The sequence below is a fragment of the Tenrec ecaudatus genome, chromosome 12 (genome assembly GCF_050624435.1).
Source record: "Tenrec ecaudatus isolate mTenEca1 chromosome 12, mTenEca1.hap1, whole genome shotgun sequence".
NCBI lineage: Eukaryota > Metazoa > Chordata > Mammalia > Afrosoricida > Tenrecidae > Tenrec > Tenrec ecaudatus.
In genome coordinates this window covers 98,623,939-98,645,447 of record NC_134541.1, presented here as the reverse complement: position 1 = coordinate 98,645,447, position 21,509 = coordinate 98,623,939, and the positions used below count along the sequence as shown (strand labels likewise).

At 42.5% G+C, this 21,509-nt stretch overlaps 1 pseudogene; it reads left to right on the top strand.

Moving 5' to 3' along the window:
* Nucleotides 1-20,914: 20,914 nt before the first annotated feature.
* On the top strand, nucleotides 20,915-21,194 carry LOC142423038 (ATP synthase F(0) complex subunit f, mitochondrial pseudogene; annotated as a pseudogene).
* The last annotated feature ends 315 nt before the right edge of the window (nucleotides 21,195-21,509 follow it).

Sequence of the window (21,509 nt, the reverse complement as noted above, 5' to 3'; positions counted from 1 at the left end):
TCTGAACGAGGAAATGGTATCAGAGCTTAAATTGTGAATGCCTCATTTTCACAAGGCTATGGATTAAAATGGAAGCCCAAATTCCATTTTCAGGATTCCCACATGGATTAAGCCTCTGGGGACTCCCCTCTGACTATATTAGTCCAGGGAAATGAAGAGTCATTGCTATTGGGCCCTGAGCATTGGAAAGTCAACCATGGAAGATGTAGTTAGGTCAAAATGTAATACCTTATTATTTGAGCGCCCTTGTAATCCACTTTAAGGTTTTTATTAGTTTTTTATTTTTCTGCTTTCTTTCCTATTGAGTTTTTCTATGCGTTGTCTAGTCATTGTTGCCAGGGTGTCTAGTTTGCTTGCTTGCTCTCTGTGTTTTCGTATGAGTTCCTGTATAGGAAATCCAGGATAGGTAAATCCTGGGTATCATCAGCTGTCTTTACCACATTTGCTTATGCACCCATTTTGTCAGTGATTGTGTAGGGAAGGTGAACATCACAGAATTCCAGGTTATTAGAACAAAGTGTTCTTGCATTGAAGGAGGACTTGGGTAGAGGGCCAATACCCCTACGCTATCTCCCTATGGTTGAATATTAATATATTTACATCTATACATGCCTATATTTATACCTTTATAAATGTCTTTTATCACCTAATTCTTTCTTCTATTTCCTTTTACTTTCCTCCTGTCCCACTATCATGTTCAACCTTCTTTCAGCTATTCATAATTCCTTTACACTTGACCAAACCCCACCAGGCATTCTATACCCTCTTCCTCATAGATTTTAGATCTCTTGTTGTTCCCTTGTCCCTGAGTTTGTGGCTCCTCCCTCTCCTTTTTCCCCACCTCTTCCTCCCCCACGTCCTCTGGAGCCATCAGTCCTGATGTTTTCTCCTCAGGATTGTTTACCCTGCCTATCTTACACAGATAAACACAGGAAAGAGAGAGAGAAGAAAAAGAGCACACCTATAAACAGTTCCAGGCCTGCCTGCTGACCCTTTTGAGTGTTTTCCAATTGAGTCTGATGAGGTGCCAAGCCCTGGACCCCCAATGAGAAGTCTATTTTCAGGATTCCCCAGGAACTTCTTTGCTTTGTTCTCCTTGCTGCTCGATTGTGCTCCCTTCATGTTTCACCCAGATGTGTGGTGAGGTCAGATGGGGGCACAATTCCCACATTCTGCCTCCAGTGCTGTGAGTCCGTAAAGAGATGCCACGTCTCATGGTGTGGTCAGCCCTGCGGTCTCCTCTATGCAATGTTGTCTTAAAGGTTTGTAGGGCCAGGATGTGGCTCTCTCGCTCTCTCGCTCGCTCTCCCTCTCTCCCTCCCTCCCTCTCTCTTAGTTTGCTCCCCACCCCCACCCCACCCCCCGACTGTATCTTCAGTGCTGTCCTCTGTGGTGAATTCTTCTGGGGAGGGGGTCAATGTAGCTGGGATTGGGGCCACCCTACAAACCTGTTCTGTCACTGCTTCATGCCAGTATGTTGCCCCCAAAGCAGAGCTCCATTTTAGAATGGCTCTAAGAGATTCAATGGATCATGCAATATCCCTCTGATCCCTTGAGGCCACCTCATGACCCCAGTGCTGCTTCCTACACTGGACTAGACAGGAGCATGTACATAGGTATAGGCAAGTGATAAAACTCACAACACGTGGCACTCCGGAAGAGGAATGGGAAGAGAGATACCAAAAGGGTGGGGGGAACTGTAGGGGGAGAGGTGGGGAAGGATTGCACATAACCACACACCCCCATCCAGGGGGAAGAAAGCAGAGTGGAAGGGAGACAGTGGTCAGTGTGAGATTTGAAAATAATAACAATCTATAAGGGCCACAAGGGTTGTTGGGGAGGAGGGAGGAGAAAAAAAAAAGGAGGAGTTGATCCCAAGGGCTCAATGGAAAGTAAATGTCTAGAAAAGAATGATGACAACATTTGTACAAATATGTTGGATACAGTTGATAATGGATTGTAACATGTGTTAGACAGGGTTCTCTAGAGAGATAAAATGAGGTTGCTGATAATTATATCTATATTTAAAAAGAGATATATAGCACAAGAAATGAACCGTTAAATTATAAACAGATCGATATATAATACACAAAATGAACAGTTAAGTTATAAACAGATCAATATATAATACAAGAAATGAACAGTTAAATTATAAAGCAGTACAAATGGCTCAGTGCAACTCACTCCCGTGAGACAGTTGTGAGACACTAGCAGTCCTTCAAGTCCTGAGGGCCGTCAGGTAGTCCTCTGTAGAGAGGGAGAGCTAGGCTATCCCAGCACAGGCAGCAAACAGCAAGGCAGGTCACCAACCCTCAGTCCTCAGCTCCGGAGATGTAAATTTCATTCCAGTGGCCTTAAAGGGACCTCAACTTACAGAGACACAGTCCACAGGCAAGGCGTCCCACAGGTAGTGTGCCCTTTAAATTGAGGCACAGAACAAGCAAGGCAGCCTCACGCTGGTCCAATGATTAAAGAACAAGAGACAAGCAAGGTGAGGCTCACCGAGCCATTTTTCTCTTCGCCCTTCAATTAATCCCACTTGTGTTTATCGGCCAGGCTGCCACAATAAACTATCTCCTAACAAGAGTTGTAAGAGCCCCCAATAAAATGATTTAAAAAGAAAAAGAAAAGAAAGCAACAACAAAACCACTAGCAATACTAATTTTTTTTACTTATTGCTGGTGGAAACACAAAATGATGCAGCCACTTTGGAAAGAAGTTTTGAAATTTTTATTAATGTTAAGTGTATCAATACCATAACATCCATATGTAGTTTTCTTAGATATTTATCCAAAATAAATTAATGAATGTTCCCACAGAACCCGTATGTAAAATTTTATAAAAGTTTCATTTATCAATGCCCCACACTGAAAGCAATCCAAATGTCCTCTAGATGTGATAAATCCATACCATGGAATAATACGCCATTGTAAAAAACACAAATGATGCAATTAATAACACGGATGAATCTGAAGTGTCTTGTGTGCAGTTAAGGAAGCCAGAAGCAAAGGCTTCATTGGTGTTGTATCATTTATATTTATCATTCAAAATTGGAAAAATCAAAATTTTAGAGATGGAAAACTGATCAGTGGTTGCCTAGGGACTGAGTCAGAGAGTGAGACGTTGATCACACAGGGGCATAAAGGAAATGTTGGAGTGCTGAAATGTCTGTGTCTTGGTTACAGTGGGGCTTGCATGACTAGAAGAAGTCCTGGCAGCACAGTGGTTAAGTGCTCAACTGCTAACCGAAGAGCCCATCAACTGCTTCACAGGAGAAAAATGCCAATCCTTCCTTCCAGTATACAGTTCCAGAAACCCTAGGGGGCAGTAATGCTCGTCTGAATTGACTCAACAGCAAGAGGTTTGCTTTGGCTTGGGTATGAATTTCCTGTTGACAATAAAGTTGGTTATCTGAAATGTAAACCACCATCTATTTATGATAAAGATTTGTATGGGGTTTTTTTTAAGATAACTTCACTGCACCTATAAACTATCTTGTTATCTGGTGTTTTGAATTTATGACAATAAAAATACCTACTATCCAGCTATTTTGCTCATTAAGGACAAACATTGGGCGGTGACGGACATCAAAGCAAGACAAGAATAATGTTACCTGTGATGGTAAATGCTACATGCCAGCTTGATTGGGCCAGAGTTCTCGGTGGCTTGGCATTTACGTAACACTGTAATTTGGCAGTTATATAATGTTGAAATTTAGCAATGATGAAATGCTATAGTCGTCCTCCATTTTTTGGTCTTTGCTGTTTGGGTTTTTGAAATTTTAAATATTTTTTATCTTTTGCACATCTGATGGGGGGAACATTTAACTTGAATTTTCCTAATAATTTGTAAAGTCAAGCGTCTTTACTATTATCACTAATACTCTTTATGTACATAACTTTTACTATAATTTGAGTGAATGTTTACAGAGAAAATTGGTATCCCATTCACCAATTCTTGACATTGAGTTGCAATTCATACTGAAGGCTGAAATATTTGATCTTCATCCCCAACTACGTGGGGTCCTCCTCACCTTCGGCAAGCAACGGTGTATCATCTGCATAACTTAGGTTGCTAATAAGTCTTTCTCCCGGTCTGATGCCACATTCTTCTTCATATAATCTAGCTCCTCTGATGATTTGCTCAGCATACAGATTGAATAAGTATGGGGAAAGAATACAACATCGATACACTCCTTTGCTAATTTTAAACCATGCAGTGTCCGCTTGCTCTATTTGCACCATTGCCTTTTGAGCCACATACACGTATCACATAAGGACATTTTTCAAAGTCATCTGTTTGGATGGTGGAAAGCACCTCCCTTGTTTTTTTTCTTCACCTCTTCCAACTCCTCAAATCGCTGTCTTCTCATGTCCTCCTCATTCATGGAAACAAAAAGGAGTCACACAGAGCAAGGTCAGGTGAGTAAGGTGTGTGGGACAAGAGCGGCATGCTGGTTTTTGCTAAAAGCTGGCACACTGAGATGGCTGCGTGAGCAGGTGGATTGTCATAATGGCAAAACCAGTCCCCTGTCTACCACAAATCAGGGCTTATTTTTTCATACACTGTTATGCAATTTTTCCCCAGAACATCTAAATAGAAAGCACAATGAGTGTGCTAGAATTCTCAATTGTCTCAGGGCTCTCCATTGCTTTTAATGATCCTCATAGTCAAATGCCTTTGTATCATCAATAAAATACAAGTATACATCTTACTGGTCTTCTCTGCTTTTATCCAAAATTCATGTGTCAGCAGCAATATCCCTTGCTCCGTGTCCTCTTCTGTGTCTGACCTGAATTTTTGGCAGCTCCCTGTCAATTTACTGCTGCAACTATTTTTGGTCTTCAGTAAAATTATACTTGCATGTGATATGAATTATATTGTTCTATAATAATATAAATGAAGAATATCAATGAAGATCAAGATTGCAGCCCACAATTGTTTTGGCTCCACATTTTCATGACTTTGTATTGGATGACATTTTATGTTCTCTTCTTTTTCGTTCTTTTCAGAGGGTAGAATTTAGGAATAAAACCAAGTTATAGGCAGATTAAAGTCTTTCATGGTTAATTAAAGGTTTTTATCCAACCATATGCATTCTGCCTCAGAAATTTTCATCCAGACCTTCTGGTTGCCATTGAGAAGGAGGGAGAAATTCTAAAAATACATCCAGTTATGTGCTCTGGTTCTGGGGTCAGACCATTGTCACCAAGGACAACAGAGCTCTTGTTACTGCTTTTCGTTATGCCCGTGTGACTGAAATCAGACTAGGATACACTGCCTCCTTGAGCAAAACTTCCCCAAAGAACATGCCAGCATAGTTCCCAAATGACCCCATTTTCTAGAAAAGTCCGTCTCTCAGCAAATCCCTTGGCTGATCCTCCTGAAGTTTTTCTCATCTCCACTTCCTAGCTGCTAAGACCTGAAAGCTTGGGGACATCCCTGATAGCTCCCTTTCTCTCACACACGCCCCCATCCAAACTGTTGAAGCACCCCACCAGCTCCCTTTCTCTCACACACACCCCCATCCAAACTGTTGAAGCACCCCACCAGTTCTACTTAGGGCCAGCTATAGGAGGGGGTTCCCCCCCAAAAGCAATGCTAATTTGCAATTTTGATGTGAGGGGGATAGTGCATTTGGAGTTCTTTCCACTAGGTCAGACTGTTCATCAGGATATTTGTATATACTTGTATTCGTATATACTATAAATCTATCCATGAACACCTGCTCCAGCATACAGAGGGAAAATTTATGAAAATGTCATAATCAAACACTTTAAGGAACTGAGTCACTGGGTCTGGGGATCAGGACTACAGCGTTGGGAACATCCAAGCCATTCGACTGTTCTTCCCAGGGTCTTCTGTTGCTCTGATCATTCTTAAGATGACCTTCCCCTTATGGTCTATTTCCTTCCCCGTCACCCAAGTTCATGTGGATCTTCCCTCCAGTTAGTGATTTACCCTTCCTTTTCCTCCCACCTTTGATGACCATCAAATAATATTTCTTTTTGAAAATTTTTCTTGCTTTTTTAAAATAGCAGTGCTCTAGTACAACATTTGTCCTTCACTTGTTTAAGATTCTTCAGCATCCTGCCCTCGGGTTCATCAATGTTCTATATCACAAACTCATCATCAGTTTTTCATGCTGGGTACTGTTCTGTTGCATATGTACCACAGTTTGTTTATCCATTTAGCTGTTCCTTGGCATTTGGGTTGGTTCCATCTGGGCACTGCTTTTGCTGCCTCAGTCAGCTGTTGATGCAGAAAGACATTGCAGATGTTTCTACTTTGAGGCTGCTAAGAAAAATGCTGAACTGAACAATTGGTGACAGATTTTTGGTTTGATTTCTGTCTTTACTCCTGGGTAAGTCTAGGGTTGGGACTGCTTGGTCTTGTGGCCCAACTCTTTGAAGAACCACCATAATGCTACCACAGTGGTTGTATTATTGTGTTTTAAATTTGCATATCCTTGAGGACGATGAATATTTTTTCATGTGGTTACTGGTAATTTTCTTAAGGGGGTCTTGGGACAGACCCACAGGAGGCAGTGTAGGCAACACCTCATAGTTGTAAGCACCACACAGGAACGTTAACACCCCTGCATCTGTCTCGCTGTTTTAGAATACCCCACTGTGTTCGTCTGGGTAAACTCGGGAAACAAATCCACAGAAACTCATTTGCATAAGACAGAGTTTTATATAAAGGGTAAGTGTACATTAAGAAAGCATCCCAATCCAGTGCTGTCCAAGCCCATAAGTCCAACATTAGCCTATATGTCCAACACCAATCTACAAAGTCCTCCTCAATCTCTCCAAACACATGCAATGATGCCAACTGCAGGAGGAAAGCAGAGTCAGTGAGTGTGTAAGCATCTCAGCGCTGGCAGGGGTCTCCACACGGCAGTTCCAGCACCCAGGGCTCCAGGGTAGGTCCGTGCGGCTTCTCCTCAGGGTTTCCCCGCAGGAATTGAGCCTTGCAAGCTGAATTAAGGAACTAGCTAAGGCAGCTGACCCTGATCCAACCATCAGAAAGCAAGAAACCCAAGAACTAGAAAGGCAAGGCTCACCGAGCCATTTATCTCTCTGCCCTTCAATTACTCCCACATGTGTTTATTGGCCAGGTTGGCACAATAAACCTTAACTGTCTCACCCACCAAAACTAAACCAAACCCACTGCAAGGGAGTCCATTCTAGCTCATCGCACCCCCATATAGAGCTTCTGAGACTGTGGTGTTTTGCAAGAGCAGAAAGTCTCATCTATGTACTGCGGAGCAACTGGGGAGGTGGGCGGGGGGTTAAATCACCAACCTTTACAGGTACCAGCCCAACTCCAAGCGCACAGCACCACTGAGGCTTCTTTTTCTAGTCTCTGAAAGACCAAACATTCCCAGGGCTTCCCTCCAACGGTTCGAATAGTCCAAGAGTCAAACAAGTTGCTTTCTCCTAGGTTCCTATTCATGACAATCCCATCTGTGTGTGTCAGACAAGAACTGTGCTCCCTGGCGCTCAATGGCTGGCTTTTCACAAGTAGATTCTTAGGGCTTCCTAGTGGACTGGAACCAACAGTCCTTTCATTCATAGCAGCGGCAGCCACTGCTCTGAATTCCCATCCCTATAATTTTGACTACTCCAATTTCCAATGATATATTTAAATGATACAACATTCAAAGATCTGGCTTCTTTATCATATCACAAGGCATTTGAAATTTATCTGGGTTGTTTCCTGCATCAATAGTTGGTTGATTTTTATTGCTATTACTCCAATGTATGAAAGTATCATAATTTGAAGGGCACCTGGATTATCTTCAATGTGATGCAATTATGAATAAAACTATTATAAAATTTTAGATACCAGTTCTGTGAGAGCCTTCACTCCCCTTCTCTTGGATAAATGCCTGGGAGAAGAACAACTGAATTGTATGACATTGATCGACTTGACTTTATTAGCTCGTTACCAAAGTGGCTGTACCGTTTTTCATCCCCACCAGCAATGAATGAGATCATCAAGTATGGTTAATGTTTCATTTTAATCTATTTTAATAGATTTGTATGGTACCTCATAAACTCATCGCTGATGAGTAGATAGCAACTTATAGCAACCCTACAGAACAAAGAAGACTGTTCCATACGGTTTCCACGGCTACACTCCTTCAGGAAACCTACTGTCTCATCTTTCTCCTGCAGCAGACTAACCTACCTTCGGATTTCAGCTGAGTGCTTGACCCACTGCACCACCAAGGGCCCTTTGGTGTCTGTCGGTGGTTCACATTTGAATCCCTCATAAGGAATGATGTCTGCGTAGCTTTTCATAAGCTTGTTTTCCACAAAGCAGGGACTCCAGTGTGTAGGAAGAACCATATGAATGTTGCCCCTTCTGATCTGTCTTCTCCTTCTTTACGGTGGAAGCAGTTGTCAGAGAGAGTTCTCCATAGACAGCCTGTCCCAGGAGCCATGGCCGCCCCTGAATTGCCTGAAATCCCCCACAGATGAGACAGCTGCTGCCCACACTGAATCAAGTCCAGGCCAGCAACTGGATCTCCCCTGCTTGTCTCAGCATCTTCCCTCCCCATCTGCACAGGTTCCCAGCAGCTCCAGTGGGCCCACAGGCCAGCACTCCCAATCATTGATGATGTACCAGCGCAAAACTCCAAGCATTCTCCTTTCAATCACGCTAGAAGTGGCAGAAGCGACCTGCCTCTTCTGACTAATTTATGGCATTTGCATGAAGAAAAAAGACGTGTGTGCATTTTCCCTCCATTATTCACTGGCCAAGCAAAAGAAGGAGACTGCATTTAAGTCGAACAGTGCCACTGGGATGCGGATGCCGAGGGAGCCAGGAAGACAGAGGTGGCCCTATGTCGGGGGACTTATATAGAGGAGAAATACATACATACATATATACATATATATATATCCTGAGACGTCAGAACTGGCAAGCCTGGGGAGGTGAGAGGAACTGCAGTTCAAATGAGGAGAAGAAACACTTTTCCTGGCAGCAATTTGAATAATGGAGAGTTTAATTGCCAAAGAGCCCACAATTGTTTTGGCTCCACATTTTCATGACTTTGTATTGGATGGCATTTTATGTTCTCTCATTTTTCTGTTCTTTTCAGAGGGTAGAATTTAGGAATAAAACCAAGTTATAGGCAGATTAAAGTCTTTCATGGTTAATTAAAGGTTTTTATCCAACCATATGCATTCTGCCTCAGATAGGCCTTCCGGTTGCCATTGAGAAGGAGGGAGAAATTCTAAAAATACGTCCAGTTATGTGCTCTGTTTCTGAGGTCAGACCATTGTCACCAAGGACAACAGAGCTCTTGTTACTGCTTTTTGTTATGCCCGTGTGACTGAAATCAGACTAGGATACACTGCCTCCTTGTGCAAAACTTCCCCAAAGAACATGCCAGCATAGTTCCTAAGTGACCCCATTTTCTAGAAAAGCCCATCTCTCGGCAAATCCCTTGGCTGATACTCCTGAAGTTTTTCTCATCTCGTTTCTAGCTGCTAAGACCTGAAAGCTTGGGGACATCCCTGATAGCTCCCTTTCTCCCACACACACCCCCATCCAAACTGTTGAAGCACCCCACCAGTTCTACTCAGGGCCAGCTGTAGGAGGGGGTACCCCAAAAAACAATGTTCACTTGTGATTTTGATGTGAGGGGGATAGTGCATTTGGAGTTCTTTCAACCAGGTTAGACTGTTAATCAAGTTTTGTATTTAGAGGTTCTGAAAAAATTGTGTAACAGTGTGCAACAAAAATAAGCCCTGATTTATTGTAGACAGGGCACTGGTTTTGCCATTGTGACAATGCACCCTCTCACGCAGCCATCTCAATGTGCCAGCTTTTAGCAAAAACAGCATGCCGCTCTTGTCCCACACACCTTACTTACCTGACCTTTCTCTGTGCGACTTCTTTTTGTTTCCATGAATGAGGAGGACAAGACATGAATGGACAGAGATTTGAGAAGTTGGAAGAGGTGGTGATAAAAACAAGGGAGGTGCTGTCGGCCATCCAAACAGATGAGTTTGATAAATATTTCCAAGAATTGAATCACAGATTTGACAAATGCATTAAGTATACTGGAGAGTACTTGGAAAGTGATAAGGCTGTTTTGTAAAAGAAAAAAAATTAAAATTAGGATTTGGGGGAAATGTGGGGCTTGGGGGTACCCCCTTGTATAATTTGGGGATTAGTACAAAATGAACATGTGAGGTCCAAAGGCTAAGAAAATGGTGTGTGCAGAGCATCCAGCCATGTACAATGCCCGCGTGAGAGTGGGCTCCTCTGTGCCTGTCTGCACGGGCCAGGTGGCCCAGGGTTTCTGCCAGGTTTTACCAGAGAAACACTTCCAGAGTCAAATCACTGCTCCCACTGTGACGGGAGCCGCCACTTGCTTCTGTTGACTAGAACAGTCATCTCCACACTGGGCTCTGGGATTCTGCCTTTGCTTCTTCCTGCAAGTATTTCATCCAATCACATCCTCCCTCTGCTCAAAACCCACCACAGACACCTGTGTCCTTACAGTAGCCCACGAGACGCTCCACATCTGCCCATGTCGGCCTTAGCTCCTCTTTAAACTACTCTCTGACTCCGTTCCCTGCGCATTTGCTTCAGCCACATGGCATTCTTCATGGCCTTCAAGAAAGTCAGGCATGTTCCTTCCTCGGGCAAGTTGCCTTTCTCTTCCCTCTGCTGGAAATTTCTTCCAGTGTGCATGCACATTGCTCTCTCCCTCATACCTTTTCGGTGTCATTCATCCCACAATATTTATTGAGCACCTACTGTATCACAGACACTCTCCTAAGCACCGAGGGCTGGGGGTCAACATCTCTCTGATCATTAGTGAGGGGTCTTTCTAGGAACTTACTGACCAGTTTGCATGTATTTTTCTGAAAACTATTGTTCGTTTTATGAAATAAAGGTAACAGCCTATTTACTCAGTGCTAGGTGCAACCCTAATAACTAATTTACAAATGAGGAAAACTTGTTAAGTCATGTACCCTTGATCACACACCCATTTTTCTACTGGGTAATTGATCTCCATCAGATTGACTTTTACGAGCTCTTTATTTACCATGGCTATTTCTGGTGGTTACATAATCTTGTGTCAATTTGAGGATTAAGAGTGTAGGGGTGGAGTCTAGTCTGTCAATCAGGATATAGCCAATGAGGCCTCTGTGTGGGCATGGCCTTCTTGTACATAGACCTTTTCCTTATGCACATATGAGTATCTATGAGTTTGTTTCTCTAGCCTACCGGCTAATAGGAGAAAGATTTGCTATATTACCTTCAGCTATCCTTCAGTCATGCTACCTAGTTACATAAACTAACTAGCAAGATTTTATTTAATTGTGTTTATTGGTTATTTGAGGAACACAGTGGTGCAGTAGATTAAGTGTTGTACTGCCAACTGAACAGTCAATGGTTTGAACCTACCTGCAGAGGAAAGATACGCCAATCTTCTTCCATAAAGACTTATAGACGTAGAGACCATGGATCCATTCTACTCTGTCCTACAGAGTTGCAACTGACTTGACAGTCAGGGGTCTTCATTGCTGTGTAGTGAATTATCTGCCCAGACTCCAAATTTAGCCCCTTAAAACCACAAATGTTTATAATTACTCACAGATTCTGAAGGCTAAGGGTCTGTGAGCAGCTTAATTGGGCAGTTCTCATGCAGAATGTATTATAAGGATGCCGTGAACTTGTTGGCAAAGCTGCAGTCAATTCAAGACATCACTGGGGTAGAGAATCCATTTCCAAGCTCACTCACATTTTCATTGGCAGACCTTGATTCCCTGCCTCCTTTCTGGCAAATACCTCAGTTCCTCACCACCTGGGGCAAACCACAGGGCTGCATACCACATAGCAGCTGAGTGGACCATGAGAAGAGGTAACTAGACAGTGCTGGGATGGAGTCCTCAGTCTTGTACGACCTACATCAGAACTGGCATCCCATTGCTTCTACCTTATTCTCTTTAGTCACACAGACCAACCCTGGTACAGTGTGGCAGGGGATGGATTGATTACTGATGAATGTAAATGCATGCAGCATGCTACTACTTTATGGGTATTGCCATTATTATTTCTATTTCTATGGGAATATACTGAAAAGCACATTTGAAAAGGAGACAGAACGTTCGAAATCTCAAATATAGATTTTAACAAAATTAAGCCCTGGTAATGCAATGGTTAAGTGTTCAGCAGCTGACTGAAAAGCCAGTTTCAAACCCACTATGCAAGAGCTGATGACTACAGTCTAGAAAACGCTAGTGTGGGTTCTACTCTGAGTTGGCATCCACTCAATAGTACACATGTCCTTTGACCATCTATCCGTCTGTCATAGTACTAGGGCTTGCACGTTGCTACAGAAACGATACCACTGTGATTTCGCATGCCAGCAGAGTCACACATGGTAAACAGTTTTCCACAACTTCCACATTAAGATGGACTAGGAAGAAAGGCCTGACAATCTACTCCAAAACTCAGTCAATGAAACGTTGTGGCTCACAACAGAATATTGGCTGTCTCACTTTGGACACATCATCAGGATGGATCTATCACTGATGGAGGACCTTGCACAATAGCCAAACTGAGAAAGTCAAATTTGCCAGCAACTGTCAGGGGATGAATCAGGACCATGCAGCACTTTGTTCAATTCTATGTAAGGTCGCCTTGGACTGGAATTGATTTGATGGCAGTTATCTCTGCCTTCCAAGACCCCCTAAGCCCAAACTTATATTGCAAGCAACAGAAGCCTTGTGGCTATTTTAAATAGGAAAAGACTGATATAAAGGTGCTAGTCCGTGTATTTGTACAAGGAATAAGCTCGGAGGAGTTAGGAAATAGAGCGGAATGGAAGCAGGAAATCAAAGAATGAGGAGAAAAATTCCACCGTTTTATTGGCACAATCAACAGCTCACCCATATCAAGAAGATTTATACAAGTTTTACCACGATAACTCTTAGAACATTTTATCCCCATACTCATTGGCACTCATGCAATTTATTCGTTCAATTTTTGCAAATATGCACACAATAAAACATTTGGGATGGAGACAATATTAGCAAACTAATGGCATCCAGAAAAAAACGGGAGTGGCAATACTCATCTCTGATAAAATATACTTCAATACAAAAATATTATGAGACAAAAAGAGGACACTATATAATAATTAAAAGAACATAGGATGAGAATATAAAACCATATGTGTTATTCTGGGTAGACTAAAGAAGCAAATCCATGGACACACATATGTGTATAAGAAAGAGTTTTATATATAAGAAGAATTGAACATTGAGAAAGCTATCCCAGCCCAATCCAGATCAAGTCCATAAGTCCAATATTAGCCCATATGACCGATACCAATCTATAAAGTCCTCTCCAGACTCACAAAATACATGCAATGACACCAAATTTAGAAGATCACAGGCCAGTGGGTAGAAAGTCTTTGGGTTCAGTGGCGTTGTAAGCATTCTCAGCGCTGGCAGGGGTCTCTCTGTGGCTTCTCCAGTTCCAAGGTCTGGTTGCATTATTGTGGCTTGTCTTCTGCAGTGTCTCCCAGGAAGTGGCAGAGAGAGAGAGGTGTCTTCTGCCTCCAAGGAGGAAGTACCAGATTTCCAAGAATTCTCAGGGGAAGGCAATGCCCACAGAAGTCTCATTGTCTATCTCCAGATTGACAGCCTAGACTCCACCCCTACACTCTTAATCCTTAAATTGACACCAGATTAGGTGACTACCACACCATATTGAACATATAATTCACTCATCAATGAAAGATTCTGGAAATAAAGTAATCAAGCTCTCACAGAACTGAAAAGAAACATAGACAGTAAGGCAATAATAGTAGACTTCAATGCACCACTCTTGAGGAAAGACAGATTATCAGGAAATAAATTCAGTACAAACACAGAACTAAACAACAAAATCAACTCAACGTCCTAAATATATACAGAACATTCTACCCAACAACAGCAAGAATAGGTTCTACTCCAGTGCACATGTCATACACATTCTCAAGAACAGACCACATGTTAGGCCACAAAGTGAGGGTGGAGAGAAGGTGGGGTGGAAAGGGGAACTGATTACAAGGATCTACATATAACCCCCTTCCTGGGGAACGGACAAGAGAAAGGTGGGTGAAGACAGATGTCAGACAGTGTAAGACATGACAAAATAATAATAATTTATAAATTATCAAGGGTTCATGAGTGCGGTGGGGCAGGGAGGGAGGGGAAAATGAGGAGCTGATACAAAGGGTTCAAATAAAAAGCAAATGCTTTGAGAATGATGAGGGCAAAAAATGTACAAATGTGCTTGAAACAATGAATATATGTATGGATTGTGATAAAAGTTGTATGAGCCCCCAATAAAATGATTTAAAATTTTTAAAAAGACCGAAAACAGAGGAGTCGACACCAAGGACTCAAACAGAAAGAAAATAGTTTGAAAATGATGATGGCATCATATGTACAAATGTACTCGACACAATGGATGTATGGATTGTTATAAAAGCTGTAAGAGCCCCCAATAAAATTATTTCTTAAAAACAATAAATAAATAGATGTAAATATATTAAAATTCAACAACTCATTTTAAAGTTTTATAGACGACAAAACTGAGAATCGATAACAGAAACAAAATCGATAACAGAACAAAAACAAAAAATCAAATACACAGAAACTCAACAGCAGTCAAGGTGCTGAAAAGTGGCTGGAAATTGTATAATCAAATGGCTGAAGTTATAAGAACATCATATGCCTCTTGCTTCCAACTAATAAAAAAATCTATCGCCACCTAACCAAATCATGGCAACCCATCTTGTACTGATGTAAAACTGTGTTCCGTGGGTTTTCAATGCATGACATTTTAAGTACCTCACTAGGTCTTATTTTCCCTGATAACAGATGGCCTGTTGTTATTGTTATTGTTGTTGTTAGATGCCATAGAGCCAGTTCTGACCCATAGTGACCACACACACAATAAAATGAAACACTGCATGATCTTGCACCATCCTCCCAACTGTTCCTAGACTTGAACTCATTGTTGCAGCCACTGTTTCAACCCATCTCTTTAAGAGCTGTACTCTTTTTTGCTGCCCCACCTACTGTATCAAGCCTGATGCCCTTCTCTAGGGACTGGTCTCTCCTGAGAGTATGTCTAAACTATGTAAGATGAACGTGCACTGTCCTGCCTCTAAGGAGCACTCTGGTCACACTTCTTCCAAGAGACATCAGTTTGTCTTTTCAGCAGTCCTTGCAGCACCGCAATTCAAATGCATCCTTTCTTCTTTAGTCTTTTTTGCTGTTATGATTGGACCAGTTTTGCGTATTTTGGTCTTGTTTACATGAAGTCGTAATGATTACTGAAGGCTGCACTCCTCGACCTTACGCAGCAACTGCTTCGAATCCTCCTCACTTTTAACAAGCAAAGCTGTGTCATCTGCATATCACAGATTGTTAATCCACCTTCCTCCAATCCTGATGCCACATTCTTCTTCACATAAGCCAGCTTCTCTGTTATTTGCTCAGCATACAGATGGAATAAGAATAGAGAGATGATACAACCTGACACACACCTCCTTGATTTGAAACCATGCAACACTCCCTTTTGCTGTTCACACAATTCTTGATCAGTGTACAAGTTACGCCTAAGCACAACGAAGTATCCTAGAATCCCCAATGTGTTCAAGACTATCCATAGTTTGTCATGATCCACACAGTTGAATGCCTTGGCATAGCCAATAAAACACAACTAAACATTGTTCTGGCATTCTCTGCTATCTTTCAAGATCCATGTGAGATCAGCAATGCTCCCCCAAGTTCCATGCCCTCTTCTGAATCTGGACTGAACTTGCAGCAGCTCCAAGTCAATGTACACAAGCAACTGTTGTTGGGTAATTTCAACAAAATTTTACTTGCATGTGAAATCAATGATATTGTTCTACAGTTTGAGCATTCTATTGGGCCACCTTTCTTTGGAATGAGCACAAATATAGATCTCTTCCAGTCAGTTGGCCAAGTAGCTGTCTTCCAAATTTCCTGGCACAGATGAGTAAATTCTTCTAGTGCTTCATCCTCTTGTTTAAATATTTTAATTGGTATCCATTAATTCCTGGAGTTTTGTTTTTGCATCATGTTTTCAAAGCAGATTGAACTTCTTCTTTCAGCACTACTGGTTCTGGCTCGTATGCTACTGCCTGAATTGGTGAAGGTCCACCAGTTCTTTCTGGTTCAGTGACTCTGCGTATTTCTTCCGTCTGATCTGGATGCTTCTGGCCTCATCCAATATTTTCCCCAGAGAATCTTTCAAGATTTCAACTCAGGCCTTGAATTTTTTTCTTGGTTCTTTCCATTTCAGATATGCTGAGTATATTCTTCCTTTTTTATTTTCTAATCTAAACCTTTGTACATTTCATTATCATATGTGGCTTTGTCTTCTTGAATTGTCCTTCGAAATTTTCTTTTTGACTCTTTGGCTGCATCATGTCTTCCATTTGCTTCCGTTCCTCTATGACTAAAAGCAAGTTTCAGAGTCTCTTCTAACATCTACTTTGATCTTTTCTCTCCTGTCTTTTTAATGACCTTTTGCCTTCTTCATGAGTGATGTTCTTGATGTCCTCCCACAGCTCGTCGGGTCTTCTCTCATTAGTGTCCAATGGATCAAATCTGTTCTTGAAATGCAGGTAGGTAAACTCAAACAGCAGCCAAGCGTGTTCATCATTTTACCACCTGGGGACTCCCCTCTTAGCTCCAGATTCCCTCTCGTTACCAAAGAACCCCTAATCTTTTCGTGACATGTAGTCCATTGGAAATTTGATGAAGATTATTGATCATCATTCACCATAATTTTCTATGAATAAAATAATATGCATTGCTTTATGAAGGAACCTAATTACATTGAAATGTATTTATCAAACACTGAAACCAACGTGTGGGACAGCAATGTGACAGCCGGAGTTTATCTTATGTAACTGGGTGAAGGCAGAGGTGAAGTTTAACCTATCTGCCAGGTCACAGACTGAAAACACCTCCTTGAGAGTGTGGCCTTTTCATAAGTGAGACACCAAACAGAACTGAGCTCTCTTGTTCCTTCACCTTTCTACCTGCCTGGATTTCACATCTGGCTCTGAGATTGGCAGCCCAGATTGCTGTGCCCTGACATGCTCCTACACACTGTGGATCCACACAGCTCAGCCTCCCCACACCTATGATCTCCTGGCTTCCTCCTCTGCCTTCCTGCTTCCTCTACTGGTAGCTCTATGAATCTTAAGAGAGCTCTCTGGCTAGCATCTGGCCCATGGACTTGAGTTGAACTAGTCTGGGATGCTTTCTTTTATCAAATTCTTTCTTGATGTAATTTTTTTTCTTATACATCATTGGTTCTGTTTCTCTAGAAAACACAGCCTAATACAATTTGATACCAAGGTGTGGGGTCTATAAAAACAAAATGGCAATTGGGCAGAATTGGACTCTCCCTCGCCTTTGGATAGCCAGAAGTCAAATGTGGCCTCAGTGTGGTTTGCGATGCATTCACATTCATGGAAGCATGGAACTTGGAAGGGGGGAAAAATAAAGGAAACAGCATGTGAAGTGAAACTTTTAATTCGTAGACATTTTCTTTGGTTATCCCTACATGAAATTGCTGAAAGGAATATCATGAACATCTAGCTGCAGTGCAGGAGAAAAAGCCATTTTTGAAATCCCTTAATCCCCAAAAACTATCCTGTTTAGTAAGACCAAGCCTGCTGGGCACTCCCTGCCACATGCATGTGAATGGGATGGTCTAGGGAAAGTTTCCCTGGTGTTTTTTTTACCGTGTTTGCTTTTTTTTTTTTCTTAAGAATTGTACTTCGGATCTGACTGTACTAGGAATACTAGGAATCTGAAGTGAAGAGGGGAGTCCCCAGATGGGAAAAATTATTAACATACTTTGTGCTGACTGACTGGATACAGGTTTTGGCCCCACCGATCTGAACTTTGAGAACATCTCAAGAACAGACTTGAAGCACTGAACACTAAAAACAGGAAACCAGATGCCTGCATTCATAGTGAGAGAAATGCTAAACACAGATAAAGGAGGTATGCCTCAGACTCTGGCCCTTAGTCACGCTTCAGGTCTGGAAATGAACTCACCCTTGTAGCTCAATTTTCAACCAAATAATACACAGACCCATAAGGGGGGAAAGGATGATATTGAGATACACACACCTCAGAATAATCAACCATTTGAGAGCAAAAGGGAAACATTTTTTCAAGGACATATTTTGGAAGAAAGAATGGAAATAGGACACACAGGGAAGAAGTTAGATAAGTGATTTTACATTGTGTGTATTATAATCAATAAGATGAAACAAAATATGTTTTAATGGTTGAATGGAAAACTGATCTGCTCTGTAAGCCTTCACCCAATTCACAATTAAAAGTTTTTTTAAAAACCAGAATTAGGCAAAAGAAAAGTTTTCTTCCCCAGGTTGATTTGAACCTGACAGTCAATCCCACATGGTGGGATGTGGAGGGCTAGCACTCCTGAATTCCTCAAAACTGCCTGGTCGTCAGGAAACAAGATGGAAAGGAAGACACACAAAGTGGTCAATAAAATAAGTTAAAATTGATCATAAATATGAAATTTCCATTTTAGTACACCCATATAAGATGGTGTGTCTTACCACTGTAAGATAGCTCTACATGGATAGAACGATGCACTTATACATGGATAGTGCAGACAGTTAAGAACTTGTCTGCTAAGCAAAGTTCAGTTCCATCCAGAAACACCATGGAAGAAAGGCTTGGCTATCTGCTTCTGAAATATGAACCACTGAAAACCCTAGGGAGCACAGTTCTGGTCTGGGATAGTTGGGGTCCTCGTGAACTGGACCTTTGATGACAACCTTTAATCGATTCACAGTCTAGCTTTTAAAAAATCATGCTTCCTCAATCTGTATCTCGAACCCTAGTCCAGTGCTTCCTGTGAAAGAAGATCTCAAGAAATGTTGCCGCTGTCCCCATGAAGTGGTTTCTTGAATGTAACTTTCTAGGTTGCTTGTCTCCCATGGAACTGCTGGGCAAGGGGAAGTTGCCAGCCTCGAGGTGAGCAGATGCTCACTAACCGTTTGAGCTGTTTGGACTCCTTGCCCAGAAACCTCAGAGGAGAAAACACTGCCCAGCTCTTACGGAGATGGGCAATGTACAAGGGACAGGAGTGTTCGCCTCTCAGGCCAGGTTTTGGAAAGAAGATAGAAAGGGAAACTCAAGCAATCAAACTTCCAGCTGTCAGGAAAGGCTGCTCCGTCTTGGCTGTAGCCACTGCCAGCAGGGACCTCTGGTCTTCAGGAGAGAGCCGAGTGAAAGGGATTGTCCTGAGAGTGACTCAGAAGCTCCTCTGCCTTCAAGCGTGCCTCGGGGTGAGCTTAAAGGCCCTCATACTCTCTCTCGCTCACTCTTTCTCTCTACACACACACACACACACACACACACACACACACACACAATCTAGCCAGGCTTCAAACAAACCTCCCCCAACCAGTCCGGGCTCTGGCAGACACAGATGGTTCTGCTGTAACTGCAGCCAGACCAACCTTTCCAGGAAAGCGCTCCCACCTTTAGAAAAGGACATTGAGAACATATTGTACATAGCCAAGGAAGTAAAACATTGGTCCAGCAGATTAATCTTTCTGTCAATAAACAAACACACTTATCATTGAATGACCTGGTAACAACAGCCTCTCCTCCAGTTCTTGCCAAGCAGGGGCCTGCGCATCTCTGTGATGCTGGAAGCTACGGCCCCGATGCTTCAACCACTACAGAAGGCTCACTCACGGTACACAGGTTTGAGCAGAGCTTCCAGTCTACGGCAGACTACAAAGACTAAGAAGAAAGATGGGGTGATTTATTTTCAAAAGTCAGCCAATGAGAATCCTATGGATCACAAGTGAACATTATTTGAATTACTTGAGTGGACAAGGCCTCCAAAGGGCTCCCTCACTGAAGGAGGATGTCATGTTTGAGGAAGCAGAGGGCCAGCAAGGGTGAGGGAGCCCCTCTGTGAAATGGATTGGCACAGTGGCCTCAAGAATGAGCTGCAGCCCAGTGGTTGTGAGAAATAACGCAGGACAGGGCAGTGTTTTGTGTTATTATACACAAAGTTGCCCTGGGTTGGAATCAGAGTTTAAATCACAGTCTCTAAAAAGTATTTTACTGGAACAAGGAGGAATCCATAAAAATATTTTTACTGAATTAATAAATAAGAATAGATCTGCTCTGATTAAAGTCAAAGAGCCAAGTCCTAAAGCTTCCGTTCCTTGTCCCGACTCTGTCGCCGCTTTGAGCTCCTAATCATAGTTAGAAAAACCTGGGGAAATGCCTTCCTGTCCCTGCTATGCTGAGGGAGGCATGAATCTGGGTTTCCTTTTGGCCTAAAGTCCCCCTTAAAGTGAAAAGGGTGATACTTCACCATTTACTTTGTACATATCATCAGCAAAGATCACTCATAGAAATTGACATCGTGTTTGATACAGAAGAAGGCTAATGAAGCATAAAGAAACCGCTCAGTGAGGTAGATTGACACAGTAGCCCCAACAATGGAATCAAACATACCAATAGTCATGAAGATGGTGTAAAAGCAGGGAACATTCTGGTCTAGTATACATAAAGTTGCTACAAGTCAAGTCAGCTCAACAGCACTCAACAACAACAAAGGTCCTTGTGTTGGTAGAATCAATGACCAGAGAAAGTAGTCATTTAGAATAAACTTCCCCCTTAATCAGAAAAATCTTGAATAGATGCTGTGTTTGGCCAGGTTGACTAGAGAAACAAATCCAGAGATACTCATATATGCACAAGAAAAAGTTTCATATCAAAGAATAATTGTACATTAAGAAAACATCCCGGCCCGCGCTGCCCAGCACAGCGGACACCCAGGACTGAAAGATGGCGTCTCCCGTGCCCCTGAAGGAGAAGCGCCTCCTGGATGTCAGGATCTCGGAGCTGCCCAGCTGGGTGCTGATGCGGGACTTCACCTCGACGGGCATTGTCGGCGCCTTTCAGAGAGGTTATGATCGGTATTATAGCAGGTATGTCAACGTGAGGAAGGGGAGCGTCGCAGGCCTGTCCATGGTGTTGGCGGCCTATGTGGTTTTCAGCTACTGCCTATCCTACAAGGAGCTCAGACACGAGTGGTTACGGAAGTACCACTGAGAATGCCGCGGTGAGGGCGGCCTGCTTTCCTGGTCTGGCCACTTGCCTTGCCACCACCCCCTCCCATCCACCCGGCAAGAGCCCTTGAGAATGTGCCCAATAAAAGGTGCAGGCCTGAAAAAAAAAGAAAGAAAGAAAACATCCCAGCCCAGAGCAGATCAAGTCTATAAATCCAATATTAGCCCATAAATCCTATACTGGTTCATAAGTCCCTCTTCAGACCTATGCTGCATAGGAAATGATGCAAAATGCAGAAACATCACAGACCAGTGAGTGAAAAGACTAGTGGATCCAGTGATGGTGGAAGCATCTCCA